The sequence below is a fragment of the Lynx rufus genome, unplaced genomic scaffold, assembly GCF_022079265.1.
Source record: "Lynx rufus isolate CCGP_SWC_20201006 ecotype Redwood Valley unplaced genomic scaffold, mLynRuf1.p SCAF_6, whole genome shotgun sequence".
Taxonomy (NCBI): Eukaryota; Metazoa; Chordata; class Mammalia; order Carnivora; family Felidae; genus Lynx; species Lynx rufus.
This window is the reverse complement of record NW_025814878.1, coordinates 65,582,093-65,593,255: the sequence shown is the minus strand read 5'-3', so window position 1 is coordinate 65,593,255 and position 11,163 is coordinate 65,582,093. Positions and strand designations below refer to the sequence as shown.

Here is an 11,163-nt window from a genome sequence, read left to right as displayed (position 1 = left end):
CCCCGCCAGCCTCATCTCACACTTCATGCTCCAGCAACAATAAACGCCTTATGGTTGCACACCCTCTACTCTTTCCGTCTACACTACCTGGAATGCTTGCCTGTCTGACTGACTTCTCCGAAACAAAGCGATTGGGAGAGAATCTGGGAAATTGGTGTTCTCCCAGAACATATTCTGCCAAATGGAGGTCTTTCCAGAAAATTTAAAAATATACGAGTCGATATGACAGTTACAAGTTATTAAAATGGACAAACAGGAGGAAACGGTTAGAGATCAAGAGGAAGATCCCCAGATCAGGTAGCAGAGGAAGTTGTTTTTGGTTTACTTCCCTACCAATCAATGGCGTAGGCCCCGCCCCCGTAGGCTAGACCCTAGGGGCACCTCTAGTTCCTGTATGTTCTATAAGACAATTCAGGTATTCTACCCTCTAAAAAGCTCTCCTGTTCCTCCTACCCCACTTTACTTGGTATCCCCTCTTCAAAGCTCTCAACAACCTGGCCTAAATTGTTTGCCTATTATGTAGGAAAGTGTCTGAGGGCAAGGAACAGTGTTTATTTATCATTATCGAGCCAGTGTCCAGCACCACGTCTAGCACGCGGTTCATACTCAACAGAATTTATAGAATAAAAGACCAAATAAATGACAGGGCCTTAGAGTTTACTTTCCCTTTCATTAAAGAGCTTCTCCCAGACTCCGCCCTTAACAGCTCCAAGCCCCGCCCCTTCCTGCAACAGCGTAGGCCCCGCCTCTTTCCCTTAAACTCCGCACCAGCTTACGCGAGTTTGGCGCCAATCGTGTTTTTTTTTTTTCGCCCTCCTAAAGGCGGGAACTAGTTCTGTGCGCCGGGACGTGCTGTACGTCTGGTCTGATTGGCCATGGGTGCTCGGTCCCGCCTCCCCGTCCTGAGTGCGTTCTGGCATTGGTGGAGATGCCTGGGAGACCTCGGTGTCCAGAAAGGAGCCCCAGCTATCTTGGGCTGGGCAGGGCGGGTAAGTTGATGTGGGGGTCCGGTCCGCTCGGGGCTCTTGGGAATAGGCTGTATGGCACGGTAGTGCTCCAAGCGGAAGCAAGCGGTTTTCGGGGAGCCCAGGCGTCGAAGAGAATCACGGAGTCGGGGAAGGGGGGGGCGCGCCTGATGTCCGGGGCCCTTAGGTAGCCGCTTTCCCGCTGCCCTCGGGTGCAGTTTCAGGGCTAGCATTCGCGTTCCTCTCTGGTCCCTCGAGAGGATCCAGGGGGGAATTGGGGTGAGAGCACGTAGGAACTACGCTTTCGACCGCTCCTCCCGCCCCTCCCCCCAAAACCAATCTTGTCTTGGAATGCACTTCTTGAGGCTTCCGGATGGGATTCTGGAGGAATGGGTCTTTCGTTAAGTGTAAGGTGATCATTGATGTTGGTTGTTTTCGCTACTCTTATACCCAGAGAAGTTATCTCCACAACGCCTAGAACCATACCTGACACATAGTTGGCCCCAACTCAGATGTTAATGTAGAATGTGCAGAATCTCAGGATTTGTGCTTCGGGGATCGGGTTGGCATTGACTGATTCTTCCCTGGTCTTTCCCAGATTCCTCCCTGGTCTTTCCCATTCTCCGCAGCTATAGCTCCAAACCTCTACCCTTCCTCAGTGCCCCTCCCCCATCTCACTCAGCGCTTCTTTGATTGGAGGACAGAGACCAGAGCAAAAATTTCCCCACCCCCACCCCAATTATCTTCTAGCATTTCTTCCCATTTCACAAGAGGTGGCCCCCTTTCAAAGAAAAAAATATATACTTTTCTCACGAATATTCTTGATTTTGTTATTTGGCTTTAAAGACAGTGGGAATCTAATCCCAAATATTCCATTTAACACCTGTTTGACCTTGGGGCAAGTTTCTTAATCATTTGTTATATGTTTCCTCAACTGTGAAACGGGAAAAAGAATAGTATATACTTCTCGGGATTTTGGGAAGATTTAAAATAATGTATTTGGAACATTTAAGGCCCTGGCACGTAGTGTTCAGTATATGTAGTGTTTGTTATTTTCTCTTTACATTTTCTTTGGGGATCTTGGTGTATTAGATTTAACCTTTCCCAGGAACCTTAAAAGACACTCTCCTCCTCCCCTGGCTTTTTCGTGTTTTCCTCTATAAATGCTTAACTTCATTCCTTCAATTTTTTTTTTTTTAAGGAAAATTTCCTTTAGACTGTCTTTAAGACATTGTCCTATCACAAAAGGCTAGGTAATCCTCCTTTCATGTGCTTTGTTCCTAAAATGATTATGAGTGAGCTTTCAACTCTTTTCTTTGATCATCATGGTTTTAAACATGTAAACCTTTGCCTTTACACTGTTTAGGTGCAACACTCCTCTGTCAGTAGTCCCTCTAATTATATATTGAGGTCCTCATTTAGGGGAAAGTGAGAGCAAATGTGAATAAAACCCCTCTTTCCAAGAGATTCTGATACATAATCCTTCCTCTTTTCCCTCCTCCCTTCTATTTTAGGAGAATCACTAGCCTTTGTGATTTCAAGACAGTAATCTCAACTCTCAATTCTACCAAGTATGTTTTGTGCTACATACTCCTGTTTCCTGTTGTCTATTAGACATCTTCACCTGGATGTCATACAGATAACTTATCATGTCTTCTTTGGTTCTCTGTTTCAGTTAAAAGCATGACTACCTTGTTACCAAAGCTAGGAACTTTGGAGTTATTGTTAATAAATTGGGGATTTCAGTAATTCAACAAATATAATTTTTTATTACCTACTAACTTGCAAGGCCCTGTCCTGAGAGCTGGTGATACAGTGGTGAACAGAACAGAGTCAGTCCTGGTCTTCATGGATCTTACATTCCAGTGGGTGAGATGGACATTTCTGTAGGAATCGCACAAAAATGTAATTATAAACTGAAAAGAGGCCGTATCGAGAAAGGACACAGTGGTATAAGAGTTTGTAACAGAGGGCCTGACATAGTGGAGAGAGAGAGTAGCCAGGGAAGGCTCAAACATTACTTAAGACAAAATACCAGCGAGGAGTTGAGTGATGGTAGAGCATTGAGGAAAGAACATTCCCTGCAGAGGCCCTGTGGTGGGAGGGAACAATTGGCATGGCCGAAGAGCTGAAAGAAGGTCAGTATGATCAAGAGTAAAGACTGCCTGCTGGGAAATGGGGAAGAAGGATACAGACTATCTCTGGAATTGTGGGCAGAGGCCAGGTCTCCCTAGACTTTGCAAGCAGAGTTGTGACAAAATTTTTAAATCTAAAATCAGCAGGAAGCACTGAAGGGTTTTAAGTAGAGGAGGGAACATGATCAGATTTGCATTTTGAAAAGATAACTCAGGCTCTGGTTTTGAAGTGGTCAAGATTGAACATTCGAATACACTTTCCATTAAATCTTTGATTCTGTCACAAATCTCAGATCTGCTTCTTATTTCCACTACTGATGACTTCGTCACCCCTCATTGTCTCCTGCACTGTTTTAATAGTCTTTATCTTTTGGTACTAATATTTTCAATACTTTTCTTGCTAGAGTTAAATTCCTGGAATGCAGATTTGATCGTGATATTCTCTTGCTTTAAAAACCTTCAGTGGTTTCTCTCATTCTCTACTGGATGAAGTCCAAGTATCTTAATCGTGTAATATATCACCTGACTTCTAAAACCTCATTTCTCTCTTGCCATTTGCAACTCTGTGGATGGAACTAGAGGGTATTATGCTAAGTGAAATTAGTCAGAGAAAGACAAATATACGACTTCACTCATATGAGGACTTTAAGATACAAAACAGATGAACATAAGGGAAGGGAAGCAAGAATAATATAAAAACAGGGAGGGAGACAAAACATAAGAGACTCTTTTTATTATTTTTTAATGTTTATTTATTATTGAGAGACAGAGACAGACAGAGTGAGCAGGGGAGGGGCAGAGAGAGAGAGGGAGACACAGTCTGAAGCAGGCTCCAGGCCCCAGCCGTCAGCACAGAGCCTGATGCGGGTCTTGAACCCATGAACTGTGAGATCATGACCTGAGCCAAAGTCGATGCTTATGCTTAACTGACTGAGCCACTCAGGCGCCCCTAAGAGACTCTTAAATATGGTGAACAAACAAAGGGTTGCTGGAGGGGTTGTGGGAGGGAGGATGGGATAAATGGGTAAGGGGCGTTAATGAATCTACTCCTGAAATCACTGTTACATTATATGCTAACTTGGATGTAAATAAAAAGATAAATTATTAAACCCCTCATTTCTCAAATTCTAATCTGTAGGTATTCACACACATACTTCCTTGTGAGCTCATAGATGTAGTGGGGAGATGGTATAGGAATTGTGTTTGCAAACGGGAACCCAGTTTCACTGAACCTTGGGATTTTGGAAACCTTGGGATAGTGAATGATGGAGCTAGAAAGGTAGGCATTAGTGTGTATCATGGTAAGGCGTTTGGGCTTTATTCAGTAGACATTGGGAAGTAATGGAAAGTTTTTGAGCAAGAAGTGATAATGAGCAGGATTGCTTCTGAAAAACGAATCCAGCAATTGTGTGTGGCATATATTTGGAGAGAGGAGGTAATTAGATAGGTATAGTGGAGCCTGAAATAAAATTCAGAAGGAAAGAACGAGGATAAATGGGAGAAACATTGTGGACTTGTATCAGAAGGCTATTAGGGAATGCTAGTGCCAGTGAAAGAAGTAGAGATGTCAGGAGGCGACAGATGTTGATGATCTCTTTTGGTTTTGGTCTTGGTGAATTGGGACTTACAGGAATGTGTTTATTAACTTTAGCATCTTATTGCTGACTGTTGGTTTGTGTTTTAGTACAAACAGTTCCTAATTTTCCAGCACTGTGAGGTGGCAGCAGAGGGGTCTATAAATCTGATCTGGTATCCCTACTTTTTGTGGCAGTATTTACTCTTTATCCCTTACCCCCTTGTGTTTGTTCATCAAGTGTTTAACACAACGTAATAAATTTTGCTTTTCAGGTATAGAAAATAAGATACTGATGTCCAGGAGTTCATTGCCTTAGTACAACATTCAAAAGCATTTTTATAAGAGCCCAATAGCATTTAGAGCTAGTTAGGTGTTATTGAAATGGTAATAACCACAGCTCTGTGAAATCCTTTCTGTGAGCTTTTCGTGGCAAATGAGATTGTAAGATAATATGTGTTAAGACACTAAGTTTGTGGTAAGTTGTTAGAGCAGCAATAGGAGACTAATGTACTCAGTCACACTATGCATATTTTATGTACTCAGTAGTCACATGTGGTTAGTGTTATATTGGACAGCTCAGATATAGGACATTTTTGTCATTATAGAAAGTTCTATTGGACAGCACTAGTCTAAAAAAGGTAGTTCTTAGGGCATCTGGCTGGCTCAGTCGGTGGAGCATGTGATTTGTGGTCTTGGGGGTTGTTAAGTTCAAGCCCCACATTGGGTGTAGAGATTAGTTAAAAATAAAATCTTTAAAAAATAAAAATTAAAAAATTAAAAAGGTAGTTCTCAAAGTGTCGTCCTTGAACTAGCAGCATGACCTGAGAACTTTTTAGAGTTGCAGATATTCATGTCTCACTCTAGACCTACAGAATCAAAAACTGGGGGAATGGGACTCATCAGTCTTATGTTCTAACTCCTTCAGGTTAGAAGTCTAAAAACATGCTGAAGTCTAAAAACAACTTTTTTTTCTTTTCTTTCCCTTTCTTCCTTTCTTCCGCTCTTTCTCTTCCCTGCCCTGCCCTGCCTGGCCCTGGCCCTGGCCCTGGGAGTGAACAGAGAAGGGGCAGAGAAAGAAGAGAGAGGGAGGATTCCAAGCAGGCTCCGCACTGACAGTGCGGAGCCTGATGCAAAGCTTGAACCCACGAACCCTGACATCATGACCTGAGCCAAAACCAAAAGTTGTATGCTTAACTGAGCTACCCAGGTGCCTCTAAGAACAACTTTAGAAAGCAAATGATTGCAATGGAGGTAGCTAAATGTAATGATGTATTTAGTATGTCAGTACAATAAGGGAATGAGGGTTGACTATGTCTCCAGAAAAGGGGGTTCTCTTTTATGGTAGCTGGGTTGGGGAGAGGATGAGCAGACCAGGCAGGGCAATAGAATGAGCAAGAGATTGTGGAGTTGAGGTTCATGGCATAATTCAGGAACTGCAAGTACAGACATTTCTGCTTTAATGTATGCATTTTTGAAAAACCTTTAGTTCTGTAACTCACCAAAACAGGGTTTATGGGAAAAATAGGGGCAGAATACTCAAAACCTGTCTACTCATGTTACTAGAGCACCAACAGGAACAATAACAATTTTAATTAAAATGTTGGCATAGTTAAGGCAAGTAAAATTCCTAATGAATATCTCAGTCAATATAGATTTTTTCTCAAGAAAGAAGAAAGATGAAATAGGCTGATGGAAGGAGGAAAAGGAAGAATTGAAGCTGTTGATTTGTGGAAACAAGAACAGAGGGACATAAACACAGGTTGCAGGTTTGATGTGAATACTGTGATGGCAGACTGGATGGCTTTGGCTTATTGCCTGGTATTTGGGTTATTTCTACCCTGACAAAGATTGAGGAAAATCATGCTTACACCCTTGCAAGACAGAGCCTGTTACTGTACTGAGACAAGAGGAAGAAAGGAGAGTGATGGGCACCTAGGGTAAGGGCATCAGTGTAGGACTAGATTCCTTCAAGAGTTGCTGCATTTAGGGGCGCCTGGGTGGCGCAGTCGGTTAAGCGTCCGACTTCAGCCAGGTCACAATCTCACGTTCCGTGAGTTCGAGCCCCGCGTCAGGCTCTGGGCTGATGGCTCAGAGCCTGGAGCCTGTTTCCGATTCTGTGTCTCCCTCTCTCTCTGCCCCTCCCCCGTTCATGCTCTGTCTCTCTCTGTCCCAAAAATAAATAAACGTTGAAAAAAAAAATTAAAAAAAAAAAAGTTGCTGCATTTAGCTGCTGTTAATGGTGCAAAACTGTAATGATCTGGGAAGAACCCTGTGTGAACCAGTATAGTTTCTGCATTACACTAACATCATTTCTCTATTTCTCAATAATGTGTGTGCTGCCTCGCATTATAGAAACATGCTTTGGTAGGGGCACCTGGATGGCTCAGTTGGTTAAGTGTCCGACTTGATTTCAGCTCAGAGCATGATCCCACGGTTCATGAATTTGAGCCCTGTGTCAAGCTCTGTGCTGACAGCATGGAGCTGGAGCCTGCTTGGGTTCTCTCTCCCCACCTCTCCCCCTCCCCCTCTCCCTGTTCTCTCAAAATAAATAAATAAATAAATAAATAAATAAATAAATAAGCATTAAAAAAATAGAAATATGCTGTGGTAGTACAGAATATCTCATGTGGCTGAATAGGGTAGGTTAGAGTAGCAGTGTGAGAAAAGTAGTGATATTTCTGGAAAGGCCTTGTAGTTCTGTGCTAGGGAAGCTTAATTCAATAATGTTGTTTTGGGTAGTTCTTAAAGGCTTTTTGACCTGGGAGTAAAACAGGTTACAAGTCAACAGATTTTGGCTTTAGTGTGGAAAGTGGTAGAAGGAAAAAGGTGTTGGTAGTATGGAAACTAGTTAGGAGACTTTGTAATAATTTAAATGAGTAATAATTATTTCTTTTTTTATTTAAAAAAAAATTTTTTTTTTCAACGTTTATTTATTTTTTTGGGACAGAGAGAGACAGAACATGAACGGGGGAGGGGCAGAGAGAGAGGGAGACACAGAATCAGAAACAGGCTCCAGGCTCCGAGCCATCAGCCCAGAGCCCGACGCGGGGCTCGAACTCACGGACCGCGAGATCGTGACCTGGCTGAAGTCGGACGCTTAACCGACTGCGCCACCCAGACGCCCCTAAATGAGTAATAATTATATTGAAAACTGGAATGACTGAGTGGAAAGGAGATGTTAAATTTGAGAGATTTAAAAATAAAATCACTAAGAATTTGTGATCACTTGAAAGTGAGTGTGGATGTAAGGGACGAATCAAAGATAATGAGAGTTTGTAGCTTGAGAATGAGTTCAGGCAGGAGATAATTGTTTATATTTCCCATATCTAGGCATCTACCCTATTTGCTTTCTTTCATTATTATGCCTTATATAAATATCCTTTTCAATCTCACTGTCTCCATCTTGGGTTATTATGTGGACTCTTATATAAGCTCCTTCCCAGTTTCTTTTCCTACACATTTGTCTTTCTAGTTCATTCCACATATTAATCTTTTCTCTTTATACCAGTGTTTCTAACTCAGAAACCTTCAGTGCTCTTGTCTTCTGAAATTTCAAGGCCAGATTCCTTAGTTGGACATTTAGTATCTTCTGTTTGACTCTAATGAAATTTGACAGTCTTATCTCCCAGTCCTCTTCTGCCTGAGGTTCATATATGCCTTCCTCCAAAGTTAATGGTGTTCTCATTTGGAATCTACCTATCTCCACTCTTCCTCCCACTCTTCCATTGATATGCAGGTCCTTCTTCTACAAACCAATCATTAGCCGTATGCATGCTTTTATTCTCCACACATCTTTGCCAACATTTGGGAGTGGATAGTGGCTACAAGAGGGCATGAGTAATACTTCTAGGGTGATGATAATGATCTGTTTCTTGATCTGGGTGGTAGTTAGATGGATGTGTGTAGGTTGTCAAAAATCATAGGACTGTATACTTATGATTGGTGGGTTTTTTTCCTATATGTTATACTTCAATAAAAAGCTTACTTCCTTTTCTCCAAAATAAAAAATGTCCTGCCTCTCCTAGGCCCTTTACATTTCAATTTAATTTTTATGGTCAACTTGTTAAGTTTGAGTGGGATTGCATTGAGTTGGGGAGAATTGCCAACTTTGATATTGAGTTTTCCTAAATATGATTGAATTATGTTTTGCCATTTATTTAGATCAGAAGCAAATTGCCTGTTTTTGTAAGTAAAGTTTTATTGGAACACAGTCAGACCTATTTGTTTACATGTCGTCTTTGGTTGCTTTTGAGCTTCAGTGGCAGGGGTAGGTGGTTGTGACAGACCAGATGGCCTGCAAGCACAAAATATTTACTTTCTGGCCTTGTAAGAAGAAAAGGTTTCCATACCCCTGATTTAGGCCTTTCTTTTTCTTTCTTTCTTTCTTTCTTTCTTTCTTTCTTTCTTTTTTTGATAATTTATTTATTTATTTTTTGAGAGAGAAAGTGCATGGGTAGGGAGAGGGACAGAGTGAGAGGAAAGAGAATCTTTTTTTTTTTTTTTTAATGTTTATTTATTTTTGAGAGAGAGAGAGAAAGGCAGGGAGACAAGCAGAGAATCCTAAGCAGGCTCTGCGCAGGGCTCAAACCGATGAACCATGGGATCATGAACTGAGCTGAAACCTAGAGTCCGATGCTTAGCTAACTGAGCCACCCAGGCACCAAGAAAGAGGGGAAGAGAGAGAGAGAGGGGGAGAGAGAGAGAATGAGAATATAATTTCTGTGTACTTAATGGTTTTGTTGTTGTAAATATCTTTTTATCAGTTACGTTTTAAAACTCTTGCGGGGTGCCTGGGTGGCTCAGATTCTCTCTCACTCCCTCTCTGCCCCTCTAACGCTCTCTCTCCCTCTTTCTCAAAATAAATAAAGTTAAAAAAAAAACACCTTAAAATTGTTTTGCTGGCATACAGGAAAGTGTTTTTGTGTGTTTATCTTACATTCAGGAACTTAAAAAAAACTCTTATTCTAATAATTTGTAGATTTTCTACATTGGTGGCCATAGTGTAAATAATGTCAGCTTTGCTTCTTTCCAGTTCTGTCTCAATTCATGCCTTACTCTTCTTTCAAACAGAAGCAAGCTTGACTTTAAAGGAGATGCTTTTGTGGTGTCATCATCATGTATGATGTTTGAGGGTTTTGTTTTGTTTTGTTTTGTAGTAGAAATATATCCTTTATCAGTTTAAAAAAGGTCCCTTAAATTTTCATAAACTCCCAAGTTTGCTAGGAGTTAATATTGAATTTATCATATGCTCTTCCTGAGCAGATGTTAGGATACACATATTTTGTCTCTAATATGAAATATACAAATATTTTTTTTACTGAGAGACCATTTGTTAGAATGGTTTTTGATTTATGGTAAAATTCAGAAGCACAGGGGTGCCTGTCTGGCTCAGGTATAGCATGTGACTCCTCATCTCAGGGTCATGAGTTCAAGCCCCACATTAGGTGTAGAGCTTACTTAAAAAAAAAAAAATCAGGAGTACAGAGAAATCTTGTTTATCATGCTACATCTCCCTCCCCAGTTTTCTCCGTTGTTAATGTCTTATTACGTGATATTAGTATGGTACATTTCCTGTAATTATGAACCAACACTGCTTTATTTTTTTGTTTTTTGGTTTTTTTTTTAATTTTTAAAAATTTTTTTCTTAATGTTTTTATTTATTTTTGAGACAGAGAGAGACAGAGCATGAGCAGGGAAGGGGCAGAGAGAGAGGGAGACACAGAATTGGAAGCAGGCTCCAGGCTCTGAGCCATCAGCACAGAGCTCGATATGGGGCTCGAACTCACAGACTGTGAGATCATGACCTGAGCCGAAGTCGGACGCTCAACTGACTGAGATTTTATTGTATTTTTAAAGATTTTATTTCAGAGACAGGGAGAGAGAGAGGGTTCATGTGGGGAAAAGGGGCAGAGGGATAGAAAGAGGATCCCAAGCAGGCTTCACGCTCAGTGTGGAGCCCGGTGTGGGGCTCATCCCGTGGGATCATAACCTGAGCCAAAATCAAGAGTTGGGACACTTAACTGACTAAACCACGCAGTTGCCCCATCTTTTTTTTTTTTTTTTTTTTTAAGTAATACCTGCCAGTAGTAAAAACTAAAACTGTAAAATGATATGCAATGAAGACTTTGATCTATTAGATTTCTGTTTAACCAAATCATTATCACCATTCTGTAAAAAACCCATTGACTGATTTTCCCTCCTCCATATGACAGTTTATTTATTTTTAAATTATTTTTATTTTTTATTTTCATTAAAAAATTTTTTTTAAATGTGTGTTTATTTTTAAGAGAGAGAGACAGAGAGCGAGTCGGAGACAGGCAGAGAGAGAGGGAGACACAGAATCTGAAGCAGGCTCCAGGCTCTGAGCTGTCAGCACAGAGCCTGACAGGGGGCTCAAACCCACGAGCCATGAGATCATGACCTGAGCCAAAGCTGGTTGCCTAACGACTGAGCCACCCAGGCTCCACTTTTATTTTTTTTAACATTT

General features: G+C 41.2%; 1 protein-coding gene across 1 annotated transcript in view; it reads left to right on the top strand.

The window, feature by feature from the left end:
- The first annotated feature begins 928 nt into the window (after positions 1-928).
- CASP8AP2 (caspase 8 associated protein 2) overlaps positions 929-11,163 on the top strand; it is a 40,310-nt gene continuing 30,075 nt past the window's right edge. The window contains exon 1 of the mRNA XM_047102246.1: positions 929-989. The gene's annotated coding sequence lies outside the window, so the exon portion shown is untranslated. The remainder of the gene's footprint in view (positions 990-11,163) is intronic.